Consider the following 12,823-nt stretch of genomic DNA (forward strand, 5'->3'; position numbering starts at 1 on the left):
TTCAATATCTGACATGCATGAAAACATAAAAACAAGTGAGATTTTCTTTGTAATGCAGAAGTGATTCTAATCCAATACTACCTCCCTGTAAACCCCTTTGTGCTATCTCTGCAATTCTTTTAAGATATGCCATGCATGATGTAATTTGGTGTGTGCATTAATATAATGTGGCCTCTTAAAGAAGAGAAGAGGATCATCTTAAAGAAGAGCAGAAGAGCAAGCAGATTGAAGATATTACAAGTCTTTCGATACAATGTCGGTTGGCCACCCATGATGAACCAGAGCACACAGAGAAATACTATTATTTCCGGTCTCTCCATATGTGGCTCACATGTATTTCAAAACTAAAGTAGGAACATTTAGCTAACCAATTAAACATCTCTCAGTTTTACTAATATCAGCAATAATATCAGATATGAATTTGTACAACTAAGCTTATTTAGCTCGATGGGTGGAGTAGTGCTATTATGACACGAACCACGTAGGCTGATTGTGGTCATCATAAAATGGGGAAACCATAAGCATGATGAGTATAGTCTTGACCGTGGTAGTGGGATGGCAGATCTGAAGCTGTAAACCGCACAAAGGGTAGTTAGCAACCGATGTTTGCTTTGAAATAACAACTAAGATTTGGTATGGACAAGAAAGTACCGTCAACAAGTGACAAAGAAATGCAATTATGCTGTCTCTCTATATGTCGCGACATGCATTTGGAAACTCAAGTGGGACCTTTAGCTAACCAATTAAATGTGTCGGTTAACTAATATCAGTATCATATCACAATCATATTTGAACAATTAAGCTGTCAAATTCTGAGTGTTGTGTTGTTTAGATTGAAGGGTGGAGTAATGCTAGTACGACAGATAGCACCTACGCAGATCATAGTAGAGTAGATAAAAGGGGAAAACCCTAAGCATCAAGAGAAAAATCAGGAAAGTGGAACTAGTTGGACCAGTGGGTGGTGCACATGCTTTTCGAAACGAATATAGGAACATTAGGTGACAAATTAAACGTTCTCTATTTTAGTGATATGAGCATCATATCAGATTCGTATTTCAACACGTAAGCTTCGGGTTGAGGTCTTGAGGAGTAGTGCTAGCACGACAAGAAGCACCTACGATGATGGTAATGAGTATAAAGGGGGGAAACCATAAGCTTTACGAGTATAGTGCTCGTGCCATGCCGGATCTGAAGGTGCAAACCAGACAAAGCTACTTTGCAACCAATGTTTGCTTTCAACTAGCCACTACAATTTGGTACGGACAATAAAAGTACAGTAAACAAATTGCGATCTATTTTCCGGGTGGGATCAATAACTTAAGCACATATGGAAGAGTACCACCTCTCTTGCGACGCCGTGTAGGCCTATGCTGATACATTGAGGGTGTTGCGGGTGCGATGGCTGTCGGCGGCAGGGAAGAAGACTTTAGACGCCAGACGGCCGGGTCGGGGGATAAATCCTGTTGTCATGGACGAGGCGGTCGTAGGAGCGCCAATGGCAAGGTGGACGACGGCGCCGATGAAGCAAGAGGAGGTGATGAAAGGATCCTGGTCCACCACCGTGGATGAGAGACGCCCATCTCTTGCAGTGGACGACGGGGTAGGGGTAGCGGCTCCGGCAAGGTGGAGGATGGGGTGGCGGACGGAGGAGGCTGGCCGCAGTGCTGAGGTTGTCGTGTCGCCGACGGTGTATGAATGGGGAAATGGAGGGGAGGGGGGATCTCAAACTTTGGGACGTGCTTCTCTGAAATGTGGGAAAGTTACGAACTTATCCCCCGTTCAAAATTTCAGACATTGCGTCGGTTGGGGATAGGACGGTAATCTCGTATCTCCAAAATATTTGCCGGTAACTATTTCGGGCGAGGAGAGGGTGTTTTGCTGCCCACGGTTGCCGCCCAAGGTGTATGAACGGGGCTGACAGGTAGGGCGGTTGTGTCACGCCTGAGGGAAGTTACACATATGCCCCTATTTAAAATATTAGGCTACATCAATTTCGGACGAGGAGAGTTTGTTTTGCCGCCCACCGTGTATGAATGGGGAAATGGAGGAAGACACACATGTCTTTCAGACGAGCTTGAATCAAATGTGTTTTCCCGCCCACGTTTGGCGCCCACCGTCTCGGAATGGGCTCAGAGGCCGTTGTGTCACGTCTAATTAAAGTTACTAGTCTACCCCTATCGACAACAATGTAAATCCGGTCGATAAGGATGTCAAGTGTCAGGGGTAGACAGTAATTTCTATCTCGCAAACACTTGCTTTGGGCATCCCACAAATTATAGTGAGTGTTTAGCCGCTTCATTCCCAACTTGGGAGAATTAGCATTCACGTTTGCCCTGGGCCCTGGCAAACTAAATTCAAATCCAATTTGTATTCGATTACGAATATCCACAGATAATTCTACGTTTTGTTTTTTATTTCTTCAAAACCACAACAAAGATTTATTCCACCTTTATATATGATTATGATTTAGAAATGCCGTGATCTTCAAATTCAGTAGGTTGGATATACTCTGAGTCAAACAGTTATTTCATCCAATACAATATGCTCACACGAAAAACAGTTCGCCTTATGTCAATCATACAAGTACTAAGGATTACCTCGCCTAAAAAATTCGGATCATTACAACACATGGACAACATAGGGGGTCTTGCAACATAATCCATTCAGAGACATGACACAACATGAAAGTACAATAATCTAATGACAATTTCAACTGGTATCTAAAGAAGAATCGGGATTACCCTAGGCTTCAGATAGCAGAAACAGCAGTACCTCCTCCGTCTTCAAATGCAACATTCTTACTTCCTCCAATTCTTGGGTTGCTTGCATAATGCATGCTGCTAATTCCGTTTCCAGCCTCACGATAAAGATTACCTCATTCATGGCAGCCACACCATCTCTTTCTACCTCTAGTAGAGCCTCAAGCACTATAATATATGTGCTCAGACTGCTCTCCAGTAGTGTTGCCTCTGAACTGCTACCATCTGGTAACATGGATGGCGCACTGCTTCCACAAATAGATTCTGTGGTTGTACATTGTGTCCTAGTGTGAACAGCATCCTGAAAGGTTTCCAATGAACATAAGTAAGAGATAGTTATCGTATGATCCATGCAGTAAGCTTACATGGTAAATGACAGACGAATTATTGCCGAGCATGGCAAGCTATATTTAAATGGTTCAAAGCAGCATCAGCCGAAAAGAAATTAAAATGGTAAGATGAACTACGGATGTAAGTGGCAAATAAACGACATCCGCCAGTCCCATCTAGTTAGTTTTTGCTAGCTCCCTAGTTCATTTTCCTCAAAAATCAAAAACTCTTTTGAACTATCATACCACTAGTGGACTTTAATCGGGATTAAACAGGACCCAGTTGACATCCCTAGTTGAAAGGGAGTGTACCACCGCTATATTTAAGTTGCCAAGGCATCTAAGCAGTTGAAATAATCTGAGAAAGCACTTAACAGTGTGGCCTCATATAAACTACAAAGACAGTCTTGTGATGAAGTTGAGAGCAAAAGTTAAGGACTCAAATGAAATAGGCATGCATTTCTTTACGATAGTACAGCAGGCACTGCTGACATATTGGCCAACTCAGGCATAGCGTAACAACAAACAAGCATTCGAATCAAGCAATACAGCAAAGCAGACAACTGAACAATTTGTAATTCGGTAGGATTACAGGTTGAGGGCACAAGCCAAGAAAGCAGCCCACTCGCATTACATTTCACATGTACTAAAACACACTGGCTTACCATATGTTGTTGTGAAGCCTCGCTGCTGTTGCAATGTTCTTTGAAGATATCGCCAGCATCCCATGGTTGCAAATATAGTTGTTGTAGTTTATTCTGCACCCTCTATTTAGGTAAAATTAATATTAATCGCATGCACTGGTACGAATTGATCATCAATGGTTCATCTAAACTAATGAAAGAAGGGTGTATGCATACACGGCAATATATCTGCTTCCCTCTATTTTAATGCTTGTTCGAGGTGCCAGCCCCAAAAGAACAAATATTTTGCTTGATGGGGTTGGCAGCTCCATAATTAATAGAAGCATCAAATTAGCCATGCAACTTGGGAAGATCAAGAACACACAAACAAGTAATGAACAATGGCTCGGAGCAGTGATGTAATAGGTAGCATCAGAGAATGTAGGGTAAAACGAACAAAAAGCAGCGAAACCGCATGCTAGTTTGCTGATGTGTAAAGCGTAGAGAACATTAAGCAGTCTGATGGAACCAACAGGTGGCATCAGAACAACACCATTATCATAAATACAAGATCATGATGGCGCGCGTTGTTGTGCCCATCTATTATTTCAATAAAATGGTAGGAATATTCTTATGTATATTGTTGCATGAAATATAGAGGTTAAATATGAACCAAGTAGTTTGCAACTCAAGGACAATTCCAAATTGAAGTTTCGGAATAACAAAACAAACAGTTATTATTAGGAGAATAATACAAAAGAATCACATAATTACATCGGTATGTTACCCATCCATTCTGGGAAAATAATGAAAGAAATATCTGAGGAAAAAATGGCTCAAGTAGTTAGTCATATAATTGTTTGAAATTGTAGATATGCAATGAGTTTTTTAAAATATAAGTTAACCATCGAATTTGCATGTACATCAGGAATCCAAGTTGGTGCTATACATAGAAGACCATATCAAATAATATCATCAGAAAATAGCCCATGGGAAGTAATCGATAATTCGTACGACCAATCCATACTTTATTTCATTATCAAACAAGTCTGCATACACAAGGCATCATTTATTTGCACACCATAGAAAATAAATCTAGACAGGCAAAAACAGAACCTGAGTAGTCATGAGACTCACCAAACCTGCTACAAAGAAAACAGATAATCAACAAGTTGTCCATAGCAGTCAATCGGAATTGCAAAATGGTTAGACATAATTTTTGACACAAATCTAATTATGAGTTCCATTTACAGACATACATAAACACTGCCTTCCATCAGTAGCAAGATCTGAACAAAACGAAAAAATGCAGATGGCAGAAGAGAATTGGGGTGTTCAGTTGCTCACCTTGTTACAAACTTCAGATGGAGGAACATGAGTGGGGTGCTCAGTTGCTCACCGTGTTTTGTTGGCTCACATCACGTAGATCGGTAAATGGGGATCAGCCGCAGGCCTGGGACGACGACAGTGGGTCAGAAGGTTATTATCGGGCCTGGAATTCCCATCGACCATCTATAAACGGAGTGAGCAACCGAGGGTTGACGAGGAGCTCCATTAAGTAGAATCGTCATCGTTTTTGAAGCCGCTCCTAGCTTCTACAGGCTGGTCAGCTTGACGATCTAGGATGTGGCCACCGGGTAATCAATCCCCAGTTCCCCACTATGACGTGATAGGCATTCTGTTTGCTGGAGTAATACGAGCGAGGAGAGCACCAGAAGATGAAGATATATGTACATGCAGGAATCGAAGCAGCTGCAGATCAGGGAAAAGAAACGCACACCTTAATAATTAGTCAATGCTCCCAGGAACTGATAACTGATTGCCTCCTTTAATCCCATCGAGGCAGTTTCCCCCCTGTACAGTTGAACGTCGCTTCGTCTCTACCGGCGTCGGCGTGCGGGCCGGGTGGCTCGAATGACTCGTCATCCGCGACCGGGATAGTCGTGCCACCCGCATCGCCTATGCATGCCTCCCGGTCGCGAGAGAGGAGCGCCGCAGAACAAATCAGTACGGCTACTGAATCGATGGGCTTTGTCCGGCAGCAGGCCCAGTTAACCACAATGCACTGTTTTTTCCACCAGAGTAGCCAGCCGCAGGACAGCTAAGCCCACTTAGCAATTGATAGCGGGGTGAGGCAGTGATCAGACGGACACAAATGGTTAGGACACGAGATCCAACGGCCAAAACTGCTACAGGCGTGAGAGGGCTCGCTTTAGGCTCGGTTATACTGTCTTTAATAGCATTTAAGAAGTAAAATAGTAGGCAGTGATATCTAGGAAGTACAGTAATACTCCCTCCATTCCAAAATAGATGACTCAACTTTGTACTAACTTCTGTACAAAGTTAGTACAAAGTTGGATCATCTATTTTGGAACGGAGGGAGTACTTTGGAAAAAACTAAAGCATATTAACTATATGTGCACTAGTATGTAATTTAGCACATGTAACATGTTCACTGCCAGAAGTATGGCCTACAGGTGCAAGTAGAATAACGCGTCTCATGAAAAACTGAATGATGCGCTAAAGAAATTCAAAGGTGCATGCTTATGCTAGGAAAGTGAACGTTCGTGCTGGTCGTTGGATAATAGTACCTAATTCTCGGCGGCGTATGGGTATTGTTGTCATACTTGATAGCTAAGGATCATCGATGGTGCTTGTGTTGCGGTTGAGTTTGGGCCGGCTGTCGCCATCGCTGAAGCGGCTCCAGTGCTACGGTTGCCACGCCTGTTGACATACAAGAAAGCTCATCTGTAGTAAGTGAACAGTTGCACGATAAAGAGAAAAACCAAAGGAGTACAAATCGAAATAACCTGATGAGGCTGTGGTCTTGGTAAAGTAGGGCCGGAGGAGTTGAATATGGCGTCCGTGGAGCGGGTCCGGTGTAGTGGACGAAGGCTTCGGAGGGCGTGTTGTACAGTGCTTTCGGTGAGGCGGATCTGTTACGGCGGACGAGGGCTTGTATGAAGGGCCAGCGAAGGGGCGGACGAGGGAGTCAGTGAAGGGCCTACATTGTGGTGGACGAGGGCGCCGGTTAAGCAGATCCGGTGCGGTGGACCATGATGGCGGTCAAGGAGATCTGGAGCGGTGGACAAGCCAGTCACTGAAGTGGTTCCGGTGAAGTGGTGAGTTGACAGTTGGGGGTTCCAAGGTGCGGAAGGTAGATCCGGCGGGGTGTGACGTCCACCGCTGTGGTGGAGGACTAGATTCGGTGGCTTGCCGTGGTTGGGGGTCGGGGAGGGGAAGGGGAGGGGCTCTGGGGAAGAATGTTGGGGGCAAAGAGGGGAAAACAATGGAGTTACCAAATTAGCCCTTTTCTGTTCATGTGGCAGGGGTAAAACAGGAATATCGCAGGGCTAAACTTTCGGGCATGTGATATTTCAATGTGAGCGGGAAGTTTGAAAGCTTTTGGCGCATAAAATTATAAGTGTTCTGCTCTTGTACGGCCGACTATGATATCATGGCCGACAATTTGTTTGTTTTGCACGCAAAAAAAGTGCAAGTTTTGAAAATCAATGTCTCCAACTCGAAACTTAGATTGTCCATTCAATTCAAATATGGACCATTGAGCTACTACAAGCAAATACCATCATAAGGTCCAATTCAAATGAAATTCCAAATGTGTTTATGCTAAATGTGATGACAAAAGCAAAAAATGTGTATGTGTATGAATAAAGTGGATGATTATAAAGTTTGAACATGCCCGTATGTGTATATCTCTAGGTTTGATATATAAATTTGAAATCACGAAATCCCAGCATAAAAAATGTACCTCTGTTTAAATGAATTACAAAAGCTAATGATGGAGTCGAATTCCCAAATTCCAATCTTAGGTTTGTAATTCTGGTACATCAAGGTATATCACACATGTTCAAAAGTATCGTTATCTAATAGTCCAAACTGTGAAACAAATTCATCAACCATGAGTGCACAATATCTCAATTATGCTAAAGTCTCTCAAATATAGACACCTCACTCTTTATCTGAAGCCACACCCCCCCCCCTCGCCGCCCCCCACACACACATAGAGAAGTCGTTCTCTCCCCCAAACACCAACACACGAGCACATTAACACCCCTCTCTCTACTAAAGTCCGGACCCCAATATAGGTCTCTATCACTTTGTCTCTCGGGCATGCACACATCTCTTCCCTCACTCTCTAGGTCCCCCGCTATCTCTCTTTCCCAAGCACACACACTATGTAGAGTGTATATTTCCCATACACACAAAACTTCGGGCCCCAAACATCTATCTCCCTAGTTATGTGGTTCTAGCGCACTCACCTCACACACCACCCCCACTGCAAACAAGCACACTTTGTCTCCTTGTGCACCACTCTCCTCTTTCTATCTCTCCCACATGCGGACTCTTTCCATAGCTCCCTAATGTATCATCGTTCTCGATTTCGCACATTGTTCTCTACACCATATATTCTAGATCTCTCATGAAGTCCCAATCACACACACGATGACTCGCTTCCCTTGCGTCTCCGTACATAGGCCAATTTTGAAGAACATCAACATTGTCTCCCTATCTATATGCCATTTATGGACACAAACGACCCCTCTCGCCCCCCCTCTCTCCGTCGCTAGCTCTCTCTCTCTCGCTCTCACACCCGTCTCCGACACACACACTCGATGTCTCTTCCAAATAGTCTGCTCCCCCCGCCCGCACCCATGCTATCCTGCTAATACACATGTCACACCATTCCCCCTTCCCTTATACTAGGTTTACATCATTAGTGGTCTCTCTAATCCACATACACACACTCCCTCTCACACACAAACACGTGCACAAACACACATAGACACGCACAAACACTCATTTATTTGGATCCTCATCTCTCCCCATGTCCGCATGTGTATCTCACACACTCACTCTCTAATTATGTATATGTGTCTCCAGATTACACAACACAAAGACCCATGTACATGTCTCTCTCTATCCTCCACACACATAGACACAAAGAATCTGTTATCATTGCCTCAATCTCTAATATATCACACACGCACACTGTCTCTCTCTCTCTTGCAAACACGCTCAACAAGGGTTTCCCCATGAATAACTTACCGTCTATTCGTCAACAGTCGTGGCATTACGGCGAACATGAGAAGTGAAAAAAAAAAATCTACACGTGCTTAGACCACCTAGTATGACTACTAGGACTAGAGCAAGCCAAAAAGGGCGCTGCCGTCACCCCCTCCTTATCTGCAATGGGAAAACCTTTGTTTTACACAGTCGAGAAGTCATTGTGCTAAGGCCCCACATGCCGAGGCGTTGAATAGAATGTAGATGCTAGTTTACGGAAGCAAGTATCGATCATATGTTTGTAACTCCATACTTCTTCTCTTATAAAAAAACCGAGTTGGTGATGATGGTACGTGTGCCATCTTGCAATATAGACCGTCCGATCTATATCTGACGGATGGAAATTAAACTAAAAGATACCCACACCCCTCTCCACATTTGTAGACAAGGCCTTCCCTCGTTCATCCTTATCTCCAACAAACCTCATTGTTGAGCAATTAAGAAAGGAAGCCTCTCGAACAAACTGGCCTGGTGGCCGCTGCCAGCGTCGTCGATCCCCATGCCTCTGCTCAGTCCGACCACCAATCACCACCACACCCCACTCCTCTTCACCTTATCTCATATTTCTCGAGATATCATTAGTTTTTACACATGGGATTACTCCCGCAAGGGTCAATTACAACATGTGTTTTATAAAAAATGCATCTTGATGTTCCGTGCAACGCACGGATCTTGCTAGTACTCCTACAGAAGACTAAGTTGGTGATGATGGTGTGTCTGCCATCCGTCGTTTCCGACCATTAGATCTACATCTAACGACTGTGAGGTAAGTTGTTGCCTTTTCTCACCAACATCCCACTTGTCTACCAATTTGCAGAAAAACCCATAATTAGTATCTTAAAACCAACCACATCCCTCCCTGACCTCACCAAAATAGCACAAGGAATATATTCTAATTGAAACATAATATATCTCTAGTGACATATGTATATCAAAATTAGAGTGTTTTGTATCAAGTTTGTGAATAAGTATTATTCTAATTATAATTCGTTGCAACGCACATGAACATTGCTAGTATTTCCAACCATGCATTTTTTTCCTAGTATTCCATAGTTTCGAGTTTTCCATCAAGATATTAGTCACTCATGGTTGATATTTACTTTCAATCATGTACACATATGCACTATGTAACTAGCCTTCCTTATTGGCTTCCAAAGCTTAACTTCCACTCCTACTTATAATATGTAGAGTATTTAACAAAAAACTACCACTTTCAACCAGCCCTAGGAAGAATCTATTATACAAAAAATAGCAAAGACATACCCAAAATTTCTTAATCCACACCAAAAACTACTACCTAGTACTGCTACCGATTAGGTTCGTTTAAACCCATTTATGCAGGGTTGGCCCACACGTCCGTGCTGACGAGGTAGCTTAAACCAACATATTTTGTTTGACCGTTGACACGAGAGACCCACATATGTCCTTCTATCCTGTTATTCCCCCTCAAATCATTATTTTTACTGAACATTACTTCAAACAGTACTGATGCGTGTTCGTCGGTGGCGCCGGTGATGAGCGAGTTGGCTGCCACTCCGCCTCTCCGCCGGACGGGCCGGACGCCGCGCTGGCGTCCGCACGGGTTGGCAGGCTTGCCCGAGCGTGACTCACGAGCGAGCAAGCCGTCGTGCTGGCCTTCACTTGAGCCAGATGGCTGGCCTTAGTGCGGCGCGCGCGAGCAAGCCGCCGCACTGCCGTGCCAATCTAGCTAGCAAACCTTGCAGACAAGCAGCTGGACGGAGCTATCTTGGCTAGCTAGCGGCCGCGAGCGCCGGACGGAGCTGGCATCCGGGCTGTCGCAATATGGGCTCCGCACCGCCGGCGGTTTTGAACTCCCATGGCTGAGGATGACTAGGTGGATGGGCTGGAGGTAGGAGGTCACTCGGGGATTTTTTTGTGTAGATTGACATGTAGGTCCCACAAGTCATAATGCCCGGTCGAATAGAAGGCGTTGACTTAATGGGCGACATGGGTCCTGTCAGAGGTTAGAGTTAGATTCTAACCCTGAACTAACTCTAACCAAAGTGGTGTTTGGATGGTAGGGTTAGATTGACAACAAATGTATCCAAACATGACCATGGGTTGAAACGTGCCTATAACGACACTTTGTAGAGTAGTCATTTCTTGGTAGGTTGTTTGGTTAGAGCATGTACAATGGTTGATAAGGTAGTCTTATCTTAAGTCTGCCACGTATGCTAGTGGTAGTAGTTCCTTAGTATTTTAGTGGTTTCTTGCATTATTAGGGGTTTCTTGTAAGGAACAATGTACGTACTACTAGCGACAAAGGCGATTCTAGGTTGCGTTGTACTCCAACGAGTACTACTAGTGGTCGCGGGAGTGTATACCTCATTTTGTGGGTTCGATCCCGGCCGAACGCACGGCGGCCTTTTTTTAAATAGTAACTTCACTGCGAGACCATATTTTACACGGGTAGTTTGAGTTTTGAAGTCAAACGGACATGCGGCACCATAATCTGGGTGCACTGGATAGCCTAGCCATGTGAATGGGTTTTCCTTCCCATCATCCCGTGGCTTGCATGCTCGCCCTAGCCGCACCTCGCTTGCAGCTTCCTCATCTGCTAGTAGCATATTTAAACCAGCGCCTCCCAATTAAGCTCGAGGAGCCGGAAAAGCGTGGTGGGGCATTGGGAACTGTGCAATATGGCTCTGTACATAAAGTGCTCTACTACTACTCTGTAGCTTGTGGCGTTGCACGCATGGACTTCACTCCATTCTCGGCTCTAGTATAAAAGAAATTCCTCTTGACGTGTATTTTTTTAAACGGAGGCAAAAGCTTTGCTTCATCTCATTCATAAAGAAGGAACTACTAACAAAGTTCGACGAGATCCATTACACCTCCACAAATGGAAGCGAAAAGCCTAGTCTCGCTGTATCAAATAACTCAAATGTTCTGCTCCCGTAGTAATCGTCGCTGATAAACAGGTTGCTAGAGTGTGTGTGAGAGGAGCGGCTGAGTAGGCCAGCTACGTGAGAGGAGCGGCTGAATAGAGCACCGAGAGTACCCACTAGGCCACTACGCAGGTGTACTTTCCCTGCATTGATAGTACAACGATGGTTCTGGAGAACAGTAGTACCCTCCACTTCTAACTGTAGCTCCTTGGCCCTGAGATTCAAGAGTTCAAAACTGGTGCACTATACTAGACTAGACTAGAAGTATAGTACATCGCACTACTAGTTGTGAAAAAGTAATACTAGTACTGCTACAGTACGAGTACGTACTCCTCCATCACATAATGTAAGACATTTTTGACACTAGTTGGCGTGTAAAAAAAATAGCAAAAACATACCCAAAATTTCTTAATCCACGCCAAAAACTGCTACCTAGTGCCAAAAATTTCTTACTAGTGCTATTATTTACAGTATAATGCAATCCCATAACGTTCCATAATGCTAGTACTAGTAGTAAATAGTAGCCTCACCCCTTCGCTAAGGAATGATCTACAGTTGGAAGGGACGAGGCCCTGCGGTTACTACGCTCTTATCTCCTCCTCGCCAGTTCCCCTCCCCACGAAGAGAAGGCAGTTCGTCGCTGCTCCCATGGATTCGCCAGGCGGTTCTCCTCCTCGTCAGGGCTGGAAGACCTTGGACGACGATCCTCTGGGAGAAATCACACGCCGCTCCGACATCCTCACCGCCACAAGACTCGGTGCTTCCTGCACCAACTTTTTCAAGACGGTGCTTAAACAGGCTTGGGAAAAGGCCATGCTTGTTGGTATTCCATGCGTCCTCGAGGAGAAGGTTCTTCTATGGGACAATCCTTTGAACAGTCCACCGCTCCCTGTCCATGGTTGCACGTTGACTCCGCTAGAGTTGCCGACGTTGAGAGGTAGTCGGATTTTGTCTGATGAGCAGGTTTGTAATGGAGTTTGATCCTATAGTACTTGGTTATTCCATTTCCATCCCGTAATTTCTCCGCTTCCCACTGTCTTATATATAGGTCTGGGTCGGTGCCAACGAAGATTGGCTTGCATACCTCCGGCCGGATACCACCATCATTTTGCACAACA

This window comes from Triticum dicoccoides, chromosome 1B (genome assembly GCF_002162155.2).
Source record: "Triticum dicoccoides isolate Atlit2015 ecotype Zavitan chromosome 1B, WEW_v2.0, whole genome shotgun sequence".
NCBI classification, from domain to species: Eukaryota; Viridiplantae; Streptophyta; class Magnoliopsida; order Poales; family Poaceae; genus Triticum; species Triticum dicoccoides.